Source organism: Petaurus breviceps, unplaced genomic scaffold (genome assembly GCF_028583685.1).
Source record: "Petaurus breviceps papuanus isolate PSGF00001 unplaced genomic scaffold, PetGlider_PUasm1.0 79, whole genome shotgun sequence".
Lineage (NCBI taxonomy): Eukaryota > Metazoa > Chordata > Mammalia > Diprotodontia > Petauridae > Petaurus > Petaurus breviceps.
In genome coordinates, this window is record NW_027186523.1 from 28,148,465 (window position 1) to 28,161,449 (window position 12,985).

Consider the following 12,985-nt stretch of genomic DNA (forward strand, 5'->3'; position numbering starts at 1 on the left):
ATGCTTCAACTATCTTTAGTGGTGAGTGATTCTCTAATGATGAGCATCAAACATTTTTTTTTTTGCTTCCAGTGGACAGTTCCATGAATTTCATCCAAGATTTCAAAAAATATTCTTAGATCTTGATGATCCCCAAACTTATTCTGGTTCTTAGGCAATAGATATTCTATGTTTGGGCCTCTGCTTGAAGTCTTTCTAGTTTAGGAACTGTAAGGGTTTAGGCTAATCTGATAAAGTTTCATGAGAAGACAGGGCCTTGGAATGGGACTACAGAAGATTTTTTTTTACCAATAAAATTCTCAATGAATAATTTGTGTATGATATATGAAATTGAATTATCTAATTAAAATATTAATTTACTTTTCCTAAATATATTTGTGCGACAATACTACAATTTATCCTTACTTAATCTATATGAAAGTACTATTTTTGCCTCCCTCCCACTTGAATTTAAATGAAACATTATGAGATAAATTTTTTGAGATGCATGAATCAAAAGTGTTTAAAGTATTCTATTAAGTACCCAAGTCTTTGGAGTCAATTCTCTCAGGACTTCAGTTTTCTCACCTCTAAAAGATGAGGTTCCTTCCATTTCTAAACATATGAGTCTACTAGATTTAATTAAACTCAAAGGCATATTTTACCATATTGGATTCTCAATTCCATTATGACAGTCATAGTTGTCAAAATGGCATAATGGGGTCAAACTGTAAGAGACAAATGGCATTAACTGGGAAAATGAGCTGTTTTGAATTTTCTAATTATTTCAGTTACAAGATCATATTGTTTGTTATTATCTTGAAGTAGATTCTTCAGGTTAATACTAAAAGAGAACATAAAACTGAAAAATAAGTGATTTGAGTCTAGAATTTCTACAATATAATATTTAGTTACATTATTCTAGAAAGTTTTTTTGCATTGATACCTTAAAAATTGAAACATTCCATTTTGACAAAATAAAAGGAACAATAACATTTACCTTGGAGTAAATATGTTCTTCCTTAGAAATCTCTAAGTCATGGAATTCATTACTTATGATAATTTTGGAACTGGTACTATTCTTAAAATATAATATCCTAGAAATGTAATAAAAAATTATGGTAAAGATGTAATTCTGAAATATAGAAGAAGATTTAAATGAACAGTTCTATGTTTGAGCAAATTTTAAAATTTAACTCTTTAAAAATGATTGATGCCCAAAATGCCTTTGTTTTACAGTCTAGCTAATTAGATAAACTATTTGAAAGATAAAAATGCTGTTATGAAAAGGATTGAAAGCTTTGACAATTACTTTTGTTTCATAACTTTTGAAAGTAAAGCTTTAAAATCAGGGTTCTTAATCTGGAATCCACAGTGAGAATTTCAGTGGGAAAAAAATACATCTTATTTTACTTCTACCTTAAATTTAACATTTCTTTAATAATGAATGATGAAAATAGGAAAGATGCATTATTCTGAGAAGGGGTCCATGGGTTTCATTAGCCTGCTAAAGGGGTCCATGGCACAAAAAAAGATTAACAACTCTCATTTAAAACATTGATTTTCTTGATAAAATGATTAGAGATACTGGCAACCTATGCTACAGTTATAGAGAATTATTTGATCAAACCAGACTAATGAGTTCTCAATAATTAAGTCACAGACATTCACATAATTTTTTTTTCTATTCAGCTTTCTTTAATGAAGCGCTTTTCTGACTTGAGATATAGAACTAAATAATCCCTTGAACCTCCTCAGAACATAGACAGCTAAGATTAATCATATATATATACATATATATATATGTATAATTGAAGGCCAGTCTTGAAGGTAGAATAAAAAAGAAAATATGTCTTGGTTGCTGAGATACATTAAGGTTTTGTAATTGAAAATGTATAAAAATGTATGATCAGAGCAGCCATCAAAAAGGTCTATTTCTTTTTTTTGTCTTTGTACATTTAATGCCTAGCATAGTGCTTTTTACATGGTTGGTTGGTTGTACTTTGTTCCTGAAGAGGACTAAAATGACATCACTGTAATAGAGTCAAGTTTCAGTGTGTCTGACTGTGGCTGATCAGACCAATATGAGCTCTGACTACTCTACCACAGGTTGGGCACAAATAGTTTGTGAGAACATTTTGGGTGGATACTCTAAATGTTTGCATCCTGTGTTTACTTTGAGCTGCTTCAATTCTGCTTTGCTCATAGAGCACAGTACCTTCTCTGATGTAGGCATGTGTACTGAGTAGTCCTATGCCAGTGTCTCCCATGTCACACAATCAGCTCCAAAGTTCTTAAGAGAGATCTTGAGAGTTTTTTTGTATCACTTCTTCAGACCACCATATGAAAACTTGCCCTGTGTGAGTTCTCCATAAAATAGTCTTTTTGGCAAGTTTACGTTTTGTATTCAAACTACATGGCCAGACCATTGGAGTTGTGCTCTCTGAAGCAGAATTTGAATGCTTGGCAGTTTAGTTCAAGTAAGGACCTCAGTGTCTGGTACCTTATCCTTCCAGGTGATCTTCAGAATCTTCCTAATACAATTAAATGGAAGCAGTTTGATTTCCTGGCATGACGCTGGTATACTGTCCAAGTTTCACAGGCATACAGCAATGAGGTCAGCACAACGGTTCTATAGACCTTTACATAGTAGGTGGTTAAGAAGAGTATTTTGAAAAGGACTTTCCTCAAGATGGTCCAGTGAGTGAAAAGTTTTTTTTTTAAAGTTCTCAAAAATACTTAAATAAGAATAGCAAAGAAGACTGGCCTGAACAATGACCAAGCAATCCCAGGAGAGATGACAGTAGTTACATTGTGCCAGCACAGAACTGCACAAAATTGATAGCCACCCTCTGTAGGTACTAGGGAAAGGGTATAGCCATGAAAAATCTGGCTGGAAGCATGGTTTGCAAAATCCTTCCAGGATCCAGAAAATCCTAGAGTCCCAAATTGTGTGCCATGGAAAGAGAGATGAGAACATGGAGTAAGGTTCATTTAAGTATACCTAGACCCTTTAGTTGTTGTGTTCTGACCCCAGAGTAGAACTCAGAATTTGGATCAGTTGGACTGCAGTCAGAGAGTATCCTGGATCAGATTGCGTGCTATAAATTACCCCTGGCAAACCACATGAATTCAAATTTGTTCTTTTAAACCATCTTGATGCAGCTCTGGCCATCTATTCCCGAGGCCTTTGAAGAACCCATTGTTCATTTACCAGATAGAAGACAATACAGTTTAGAACCAGAAAAAGGGTCTAATCATTCTATTGTGCAGAGTAAACTCTTAGGGCTGAGTCAGTTTGGGTGACTCCATTCTGGCAGTTACCTGCATAAGATGGTGGGGTGGGCATGCTCCCTAAACACATCTCTTCACGATTTTTTATGCCAATCCAAATGTATGAAAGTTGTCTTCTCCTATCTATAAAAGGCAGAATACAGCTCTAATTAAGGCTGGCCAACCCAATGCCTACTACCTTGGCATATTGAATATACTCATTTTAACTTTCTTTTGCTGAGTTTGCTTCATTAATGAAGGGAAAGCCCCAACAAAGATGTCTTTTTAACAATTTTGTTGAGCCAGGCAGGATGAGAATTCACCTGTGATGTGACAGTCATTAAGAGAGCTTACTCCAGCTGGTACTTGAACCTTTCTCCCCAGCAGTCCCAAGCAGTTAGTCAGCCATGAAGTGGTCAGAGAATTAAACTCCTCAAATTCAGGAAGGATAAGGAGAAATAGGTCCCAAAAAACAAACAAACAAGTGATTCTTTCTTATTTGTACATGCCATGCACAGAAGAGGGAAGGGCGAGTATCTGGTCTTTCTTTAGCAGTAGAAGTGTTATCAAGGGACCAAATTGCAAAGAAGAGGAATACTGGTATTGCTATGGAATTGGGAGGAGCAAGCCTCTTGCCAACTCCTGCTACTCAAGCAAGATGTTCAGAGAAAAGGAAAAGTGCCCATTTGACGAGGAATACCCAAATCTTGAGCAGTAGAAATCTTGAGTGATTTTAACTGGACTCAGGATGTAGATAATTGTAGAAAGCAAATTTAACCAAATGAGTATGAGACCTTTGTTTTTGTCAACTGTACATGCTAAAAACCAGACTTGAAACATTATAGCCTAGGCAAATGGATCTGTGGTATTGTTGGGTTGAACTTTAAAACCAAAACTGCCCTTCAGTACCATGTCCATACAATCCACATTTCTCATGAAAAACAGAATCATGGAATCCCTACTCCCACCCAATAAAAAAGAGCTTCTGAGTATTAAAAATACAGAGAGTGATACATGACTCTTGGAAAAGTGAGGCATGGGTTCTAACCCTTTTAAAGTTGCTATTGGAATCTTTGTTAATGGGTGGGAAGGACCTGTTCTGTTGAGTCCATTATTCACTAAGGGGTAGGTTAGAAAAGAAAAGTTGTTTGGGCTCATTGGGTTTTGATGGGGGCTTCTACTTCAAAAGTTCTCTAGTGCCCACAAAGTCTTTTTACCTTGGAGAACTTTGGCGAGGCAAATACCTAGTTAACCATAACTGTGTGGAAAACTAATAAAATCTCAAACCAACTCTCCCAGCTGGCAGTAACATTAAACAGGAATTTACTCTAATTGACCTTTTTTGATTAGACTTACTATCCGAGATGAAAAGGAAAATTGGGGAATTCTTCCTCTTTACTTTCACAGCTGTTGCCAGCTTGGAGATTAGAGATAAAAGCAGAAAAGAAAAAGGTGGAAATGTTTTTCCTGGTTTGTAGAAATTTATGACATAAAAAACTTATTAGTGAAAGCTTGTTAACAATCTCAGAAAATATTCGATCAAGTTATAACATTTGCCAGATGAAAACTCTTTGAAATAAATTTGCAGCATGAAATTGTTTGAGTATTGTATGCTAATGCTCTGTCCTTGAAAAGACATTTGAAGGGCATATTCCAATCCTTAGAGCTTTTTTAAAATTTATTTTTAGTTTTCAACATTCATTTTTTACAAGATTTTGAGTTACAAATTTTCTCTCTGTCTTTCCCCTACCCCCACCCCAAGATAGCAAACCTACTGAATACCCCTTCCCCAAATCTGCTTTCTCGTATATCCTCCACCATGCACCTTCTAATTTTCTAGCAGGGCAAGATGGATTTCTATAACTGAGTGCCTGTATATCTTATTGCCCAGTTGCATGTAAAAAACATGTTTTTTTAAAAAAAATATTTGTTTTTAAAACTTTGACTTACAGATTCCTTCCCTTCTTCCCTCCTCACCCACCCCCACTGCGAAGATAAGCAAATCAATATAGGTTGTACATGTGTAGTTACACAAAATGTTTCCATAATAGTTATATTGTGAAAGACTGAATATATTTCCTTCCATGTTATCCCACCTTCCATTTATTCTATTTTCTACTTTGACCCTGTCTCTTTTCAAAAGTATGTGCTTGTAACTTCTCTTTTCCCCAAATTGCCCTCCCTTCTATTATACCCCCTGTAATGCCAAGCACGTGCAGCTTTCCAGAGGACTGCTGCTGTGAACAGCTTCAAGCTTCTGATTACACAGTATAGTGAACTCTCTATTTATTCAGTAACAAACTAAGACAAAACATTCACAGAAAATCACAGTACAACATTGACAATGTTATGGCATAACAACTTATCACTAAAATGGCCACATAGTATTCACCAAAGTGATCACATAGTTTAAAGCAAAAGATAACATTCATTTAGTAACACAATCATTTAGTAAGTCCTTAATTCAATCATCCTTAAGGAGGCAAGCCTCCTTAATTGACACAAAGTACAAAGGTCAAAGTCCTCCACCCCCTAGGTCACATAGTCTTAATCTCTTCAATCAGAAAGTTCTCTTTCTTCTTAATTGGTGAAGTCCTTAACTCAATCATCTAAAATATAAAGGTCAGAGTTCTCTACCCCTAGGCCACAGTGAGTCATTATTTTCTCATTTTGCATTAAATACCTAAGGAGAGGTCTTTTCACCTTGACTCAGCTTCCATGGTTCCTCTTCCATGGTAACAGCTGCTGCCTGAATCTATCCAACTGCCATCTGAATTCAAAGGCAGACAGCTCTCAGTTATTTGTCCAGCTTCTTGTGCAGTTCCTGTTCCATATTGAATCTCACAGTGTCTGTTCCACCTCAAGTCCTTCCCAGTTTCTGTTCCTGGAAAGACAAAGCTTAGTCTCATGAGTTAGCAATGATTGTTTTTCCATGTAGGAATGTAAATAGTTCAATTTTAATAAGTTCCTTATGATTTTTTCCTGTTTACCTTTTCATGCTTTTGTTGCTTTTTGTATTTGAAAGTCAAATTTTCTGTTCAGCTCTGTTTTTTTCATCAAGAATACTTGAAAGTCCTCTATTGAATGACCATATGTTTCCCTGAAACATTATACTCAGTTTTGCTAGGTAGGTGATTCTTGGTTTTAATCCTAGCTTCTTTGATCTCTGGAATATCATATTCCAAGCCCTTCAATCCCTCGATGTAGAAGCTGCCAGATCCTGTGTTATCCTGATTGTGTTTCCACAATATTTAAATTGTTTCTTCCTGATAGTTTGACATATTTTCTCCTTGATGTGGGAATTCTGGAATTTGGCTATTATATTCCTAGGCATTATCTTTTTGGGATCTTTTTCTAGAGGTAATCAGTGAATTCTGTCAATTTCTATTTTGCCCTCTGGTTCCAGAATATCAGGGTAATTTTCCTTGAGAATTTCTTGAAGGATGATTTCTAGGCCCTTTTTTTGATCATGGTGCTCAGGTAGTCCAATAGCTGTTAAATGATCTCTCCTGGATCTATTTTCTAGGTCAGTGGTTTTTCCAATGAGATATTTCACATTGCCTTCTATTTTTTCATTTGTTTGTATCTGTTTTATAGTATCTTGATTTCTCATAAAGTCATTAGATTCCATTTGCTCCAATCTAGTTTTGAAGCAATTATTCTCTTTAGTGAGTTTTTGAAATTCCTTTTCCATCTGGCAAATGCCAGATTTAATTGCCTCTTTAAGGCATTCTTCTCCTTATTGGCTTTTTGGGCCTCTTTTGCCATTTGAGTTAGTCTATTTTTTAAGGTGTTATTTTTCTCGGTATTTTTTGGGCTCTCCTTTAGCTGACTGTTGACTCTCTTGCCATGATTTTCTTGCATCATTCTTATTTCTCTTCCCAATTTTTCCTCCACTTCTCATACTTGATTTTCAAAATCCTTCTTGAGCTCCTCCATGGCCTGTAATCAATTCACATTTTTCTTGGAAGCTTTTGATGCAGGAGTTTTGACTTCATTGACTTTTCTAGTTCCATGTTTTAATCCTTTTTGTCCCCAAAAAGGGATTCTATGGTCTGATTGTGATTCTTCTACTTGCTTATCTTGCCAGCCAATTACTTGACTTTTGAGCGCCTTGCCATGGTAGAACTCTGCTTCCAGAGTGTCGAGAACTGTGTCCCAAATCACTGGGGTTTTTGCAAATGTTGTCAGAAGTCTGAGGAAGTCACCCTCTATACAGCTATCACACGCTCGGGCACACTGACATTTCTCACCCCAGGACTACCACACAAGACCATGATCCAGATCCAAGCAGGTCAAAGCAAGAGTGATTACCTTCTGAATGGTTGCTTGGGCCCCCTACAATTTGCAGGCCAGGAGCTCTGAAGGCAGCCATGTGGCAGCAGCTGTAGCTGCCACACCTCCACCACCTTTTGCCCCAGGGGCAGGGGCTAGACTGCACTCTTCTGTCATCTGGTTCCAACAAAGTTCCCCACTGACCTTTTACTTTCTCTTTGTCATTAATGGGTTGGGAAGTCTGTAAACTGCCACAACTGCTAGTGATTCACTCTCCTGAAGTCTGTTCTGGCCAGTCTGTGCCACTGGTCAGGGCTGCCCCAGGACTGGGACCACAGAGCTCATGTGGAACTGTGGGAGATTTGTTTCTTTCTGTCACTTTGTGGGTTCTGTAGCTCTACAATCTATTTAAAGTCATACTTTACAAGTATTGGATGTGGTTAGAGTAGGAGCTCAGAAAAATTTCCTGTTTTTACTTCACCATCTTGGCTCTGCCCCCCTCCTTAGAGCTTTGTGGACTCCAAAATGAGTAGGATGGAATGTAAGATTGCCACAATGGGTCTTTGAAAGTAAGATAACTGAAAGTAATGGGCTCTAAAATTTGACATTCTGGAAGTTTATGGCTTTAAAAAAAAATAGAGATTTTGAATGTTATCATTAGTAATTGTAAATCCAGATTTGATTGCATTTGGTTGGAGTTTGTCCTGAAGCTAAAATATATTGTGATTTAATTTATTTAATTATTAATTAATTAATTTAATTGAGAAGCATCATCCTATTAGGATAATTGTGGTAAATCAGGACTTAATGCAACATACATTTGCTATTTGGCATTAGGGTAATATGATTGTGAAATGTATGGACCAGGAAAACCTGAGTTCAAATTCAGTACCAGAAATTTTTTAGCTGTATGTGTTTGCCTCAGTTTCCCTCCCTTGTAAAATGGAATAATGAAGCACCTTCCCCCTAGGATTGTTTTGGAGATCAAATGAAATAAATTTTAAAGTGCTTTGCACAGTTCCTGACACATGGTAACCACTGCATAAATATTAGCTATTGTATTTATATTAAGTGTAAGTAGTCTGTACTTGTTTTAATGGTGATTAGTATAGGCCAGATTGCTAGATGGTGGCTTTCTATTTTTAAAGGATTTGGAGATGCTTTAAAATGAATTGATATTATTTGACTGACAAAAAGTTTTGTGTTATGTGTTTTAGAAATTCATGATACTGTTTATATAATTGCTTAACCTTCTAAATTTCTTGTATTGTGAAATTTTGGAAATCCTTATATCAGAAATAGTTAGAAAAGTAACTTCTTAAATCTGGATGCAGTTATATATGAATTTAGCTGTTAAAAATGTGGTCAAAATATTTGAAAACTGTTAAATATTTAATTGGGGATATTTTGTTTTAAAATGGATGATAATTTACTGTTGGGGGAACAAGTAGCAATGATCTCTTATATTGTTGTCTGTGAAGTTTTGGGGATTTTTTATTCAGTCAGGCTCATAAGATATTATCAGCCCTGCTGACAGAATGCTGTAAATTGCTAAAGTAACGAAGTGTGAGAAACTAGAATCATTTATAGTTAAAGTGGGAGACTCATAAGTTTACTTATAGTAAAGAGTGAGATTTATCTGAGATTATTTGACTATCACTTATGAAAATTATAAAATTGTATGTGTTAATAAGTAATATATGTTGAAATTACATCTTTGAAACAACTTAATAACAACAGACCTTATATTCAAACATTTAATTTTTACCTTAGGAATCAATAGGCAGTATTACTCAGATTTGTTAGTCTGGAGATTTACACTAGCTATCATTGTCTGGAGGTCTGAGTAAACTATCATTTATTTACTATACATGTGAAACTCTAGAATGTAATTATTATTAATTTGTAAATGAAGAATAAATAAAATGTCCTTTTTGTGCTCATTGTCAACTGTTATTAAATATGAGAAAATTTACAATAACCTAGCACTCAGTTGTGATTAGTGAAGTTTGCTATTTGAGAAAAAAAATCTTGGCATTGTAATTTGAGGTTGTTCAGTGTTTTGATTTCAGGTATGCTTGTCTGAATTGTCATAAAGTCAGCAGTCCACCATTTAAGGGGAATGCCATGTGCTGTCCAAAGGGAGAGTGATCAGAGCTGCTACAGGTGGATGAACATCCTTTGCAAAAGTTGAGGGGATGACCTTGTATAGGCAAAGATAGGATCCTCTTGACTCAATTTCCCACTGTGCTTTTTCCTTTCTGAAAAGAAATCTTTCCCACCAGGTTAATTCTGCGCTTGGCTTTGATACCCCATGACTACTGTGGAGCTTTACTGTGTGTAATACTGTTAACTATGCCTGGTATTAAACAGAGGTAAGGGAGTTTTTCACTTATTAGAGCTTATGTTAGATCAGTTGGTGCCCTTGAAGTAACAGTCTTAATATTGTCATAAAAGACCTTTCCTTCTCCTTTAATAGAAAATGTCTATAATCAGGGGGGTTAACAGTAGAAGTTTTTGCCATTGCAATACTACATTTATTAATTAAGAGACTAATATAAAAACATTTGAGTTACTATGATAGAATGTAAGAAGCAAAAAATCTTAGTATAGTCAATTCCTTATCCTAAGTACCTAAGAACATGAGTTCTTAGGATTGACATCTACTTGCTAAATAGTTATATGTTTAAGTATAAGATTAGTTCTTTGAAGTATCTCTTTATTTCAGGATGATATAGGGAAACACACAAACACACGTATGCACATACATTATATATATGCACACATACATATACATATATGCACACACTATATAGATATATCAATATCTGTCTATCTATCTATCTATCTATCTATCTATCTATCTATCTATCTATCTATCTCCTCAAAGTGTGTGTATGGGGTGGGAGAATAAGACAAAGATGTAAAAGTTTTTTTTCTAATTAAATTGAATAGCAAATTTTGAGGATAAAACAGAATTAGACTTTTCTTTGACAATATATGATTAGCTTCAAAATGTTGTTAGTGGGGTAAACAGAATGTTTTAGCAATATATTCTCCAAATTGGATTAAGGATTTTATATAGAAATTTTGATGAGGACAGATTTTAGTAACAACTGGGAGGATCAGAGTACTTCATGTAAAAGACAGCAATTTAACTGGGGTTTAATACCTTTGGATTCTGAGAGGCCTAAGTAAGGGGATTTCGAAGACAACTCTGCAGTCACAGAGGTAGGAAACGTGCTGTTAAATATGGGAAATAATGGGTAGGAAAATTTGTCTGGAAATTAGAGTGTTTTTGTGGGAGTTATGTGAAATCAGTTTGTAAATATATGTAGTCTTACTAAAAATTTCACTAGCCAAAAAACAAGAAGAAATCAGTCAGTGCTCATGACCAATATGCATAAGCAAAGCAGACATTCAGGGCTTGCTAGTTGGGAAAAATGATATTTCATCTTTAACTTAGTTTTTGTTCTCACTCAAATCCATTTGCACTGTAATCCAATGACCTGCTTGGGAATATTTCACCCTAGGCTGGAGAATTATTCATGACTAAAGGTGTTTATTCAATCTAGTCTGCTCCATTCTGAAAATTCAGAGGTTCTCAACATGTGGTCCAAGAGAACCTTTCAGGAGTCTGCAAAGTCCAATACATTTTTATAATAAATCTTTCCAACTACATAGCTGTATAAGCCTGGAATTTTCTTCATTTGTTTCAACCAAAAAAATCCTTATCACAACATATTGAATGCAAAAGCAGATATGAGCTGTCTTTTAAAGAGACTGGAAAAAAAAGAAGTAAAATTATGCTACTTTTCTCACTAATTTTTTTTACTTTGGAAAATATAACTTTTAAAAATAAAATGCATATTAACATGTAATAGGTAAATCATTGCTATTTTAAATGGATAAATATTTTTAAAACATTATAGATATAACCCATCAAATAAAAGTTTTTTGGGTCTTCAGCAATTTTATATATCTTTTTAAAAAAATCATTATTAATTTTTCTTTTCTTTTTCTTTTTTAAATTTTATGTTTATATTTAATTTACAACATTCATTTCCACAAGATTTTGAGTTACAAAATTTCTCCCTGTCTTTCCCCTACCCTCCACCCCATAACAGTGATCCCACTGAATATTCCCTCCCCCAATCTGCTCTCTCCTATATCCTCCGTCATTCCCCCTCCAACTTTCCAGTAGAGCAAGATGGATCTCCATACACCAGTGCCTGTATATCTTATTTCCCAGTGCATGTAAAAAATAGTAACAATTAAAAATGTTTTTAAACATATGATTTTAAAACTTTGAATTCCAAATTCTTTCCCTTCTTCCCTCTTCACTCACCCTTCCTGGGAAGATAAGCAATTCAATATAGGTTGTATATGTGTAGTTATGCAAAATATTTCCATAGTGGATGTATTGTGAAAGACTGACTATATTTCCCTTCCTCCTATCCCACCCCCACTTGTTTTATTTTCTACTTTGACCCTGTCCCTTTTCAAAAGTGTGTGCTTCTAACTACCCTCCCCCCAATCTGCCCTCCCTTCTATCATCCTCCCTTTTATCCTCTTCCCCCCTACTTTCCTGTAGGGTAAGATGTCCAATTAAGAGTGTATGTTATTCCTTCCTTAAGCTAAATTCAGTGAGAGTAAGGTTGACCCATCCCCTTTTGCCTTTCTGTTCTTCCCCTCCATTGTAACAGTTTTCCCTTGCCTCTTTTATATGAGATAATTTACCCTATTCTGTCTATCCCTATCTACTCTCATTATATTCCTCTCTCACCTCTTAATTTTATTTTTAAAATATCATCCCTTCCTATTCTAATTGATTCTCTGCCCTCTGTCTATGTATATCTGTACACATACATACACACACTCACATATGTATTCATATGCACATATACTCTCCTACATAGATGTATATATGTGTGTATACATATATATATTTATATTCCCTTCAACTATCCTCATACTGAGAAAAGTTTCATAAGTTACAATCATAGTTTTTCCATGTAGGAATGAAAATGGTTCAACTTTGATAAGTTCCTTATTTTTTTTCCCTGTTTAACTTCTCATGCTTCTCTTGCTTCTTGTATCTGAATGTCAAATTTTCTATTCAACCCGGGTATTTTTTTATCAAGAATGCTTGAAAGTCCTCTATTTCATTGAATGACCATATTTTGCGCTGAAACATTATACTCAGTTTTGCTGGGTAGGTGATTCTTGATTTTAATCCTAGCTCCTTTGACCTTTGGAATATTATATTCCAAGCCCTTCAATACCTTAATGTAGAAGCTGCTAGATCTTGTGTTATCCTGATTGTGTTTCCACAGTATTCAAATTGTTTTTTATTGGCTATTTGCAATATTTTCTCCTTGATTTGGGAACTCCAGAACCTGGCTATAACATTCCAAGGAGTTTGCTTTTAGGGATCTTTTTCAAGAGATGATCAGTG